This window comes from Petromyzon marinus, unplaced genomic scaffold (assembly GCF_048934315.1).
Source record: "Petromyzon marinus isolate PM22_M1 ecotype Great Lakes invasive population unplaced genomic scaffold, UKy_Petmar_22M1.pri1.0 PM_G_Scaffold_118, whole genome shotgun sequence".
Lineage (NCBI taxonomy): Eukaryota > Metazoa > Chordata > Hyperoartia > Petromyzontiformes > Petromyzontidae > Petromyzon > Petromyzon marinus.
Window position 1 is genome coordinate 225001 of NW_027422671.1, and position 1624 is coordinate 226624.

Below are 1624 nucleotides of genomic sequence, written 5' to 3' on the forward strand. Positions count from 1 at the left end.
AAACGCTAGAAATTGGCGGGGATGTGTCTCTTGTGGCTCACGGGGCTGTTCGGGTCGCACAGAAATCCCTGGGAATGGGAAAACGGGTCATTTTCGTGTTGCCACATTGCGTACGAACCGCATGAAACTTCCAGAGGCATTTGCAGCAGGAATGCATGTGCACTCAAAAACTTCTATATGTTTCACGGATAGACCCCGTGAAACGCTAGAAATTGGCGGGGATGTGTCTCTTGTGGCTCACGGGGCTGTTAGGGTGGCACAGAACTCCCTCGGAATGGGAAAAGGGGTCATTTTCGTGTTGCCACATTGCATAGGAACGCCATGAAACTTCCAGAGGCATTTGCAGCAGAAAGGCACGTGCACTCAAAAATTTTAATATTTTTCACGCATAGACCCCGTCAAACGCTAGAAGTTGGCGGGGATGTCTCTCTTGTGGCTCACGGGGCTGTTAGGGTCGCACAGAAATGCCTCGGAATGGGAAAACGGGTCATTTTTGTGTGGCCACATTGCATAGGAACGGCATGAAACTTCCAGAGGCATTTGCAGCAGGAATGCATGTGCACTCAAAAACGTCTATATTTTTCACGGATAGACCCCGTGAAACGCTATAAATTGGCGGGGATGTCTCTCTTGTGGCTCACGGGCGCTGTTAGTTAGGGTCGCACAGAAATCCCTCGGAATGGGAAAAGGGGTCATTTTCGTGTTGCCACATTGCGTACGAACGGCATGAAACTTCCAGAGGCATCTGCAGCAGAAATGCATGTGCACTCAAAAACGTCTATATTTTTCACGGATAGACCCCGTGAAACGCTAGAAATTGGCGGGGATGTGTCTCTTGTGGCTCACGGGGCTGTTAGGGTCGCACAGAAATCCCTCGGAATGGGAAAACGGGTCATTTTCGTGTTGCCACAATTGGCATACGAACGGCATGAAACTTCCAGAGGCATTTGCAGCAGAAATGCATGTGCACTCAAAAACGTGAATATTTTTTCACGGATAGACCCCGTCAAACGCTCGAATTTGGCGGGGATGTTTCTCTTGTGGGTCACGGGGCTGTTCGGCTCGCACAGAACTCCCTTGGTCCACCTGATTCGTGCATACAGGCAGCAACTAAAACTCTGTAAACCTGCTGTGAGGACATCTAAACAGTGGACCAGTGAGGCTGTGGAAGATTTGCGGGCGTGCTTAGACTGTACTGACTGGGATATGTTCACGACTGCTACCAATAGTCTGGATGAACTCACAGAGGCTGTGTACATCAGCTTCTGTGAGGACTGCTGTATCCCAACACGTACCAGGGTGAACTTTAACAACAACAAGCCCTGGTTCTCAGCAAAGCTCAAAAGGTTGAGGTTGGAGAAGGAGGAAGCGTTTAGGAGTGGGGATAGAGACAGATTCAAGGAGTCGAAGAACAGGTTTAGCAAAGCGGTGAGAGAGGCTAAACGACTGTACTCAGAGACACTAAAACACCAGTTCTCTACTAACGACGCTGCTTCTGTCTGCCAAAGGGCTCAGGCACATCACCAACTACAAACCCAGAGCGCCCCACACCACTAACGACTCCCGCCTAGCCAACGACCTGAACGAGTTCTACCGTAGATTTGAAAGACAATTGGACTGTCCT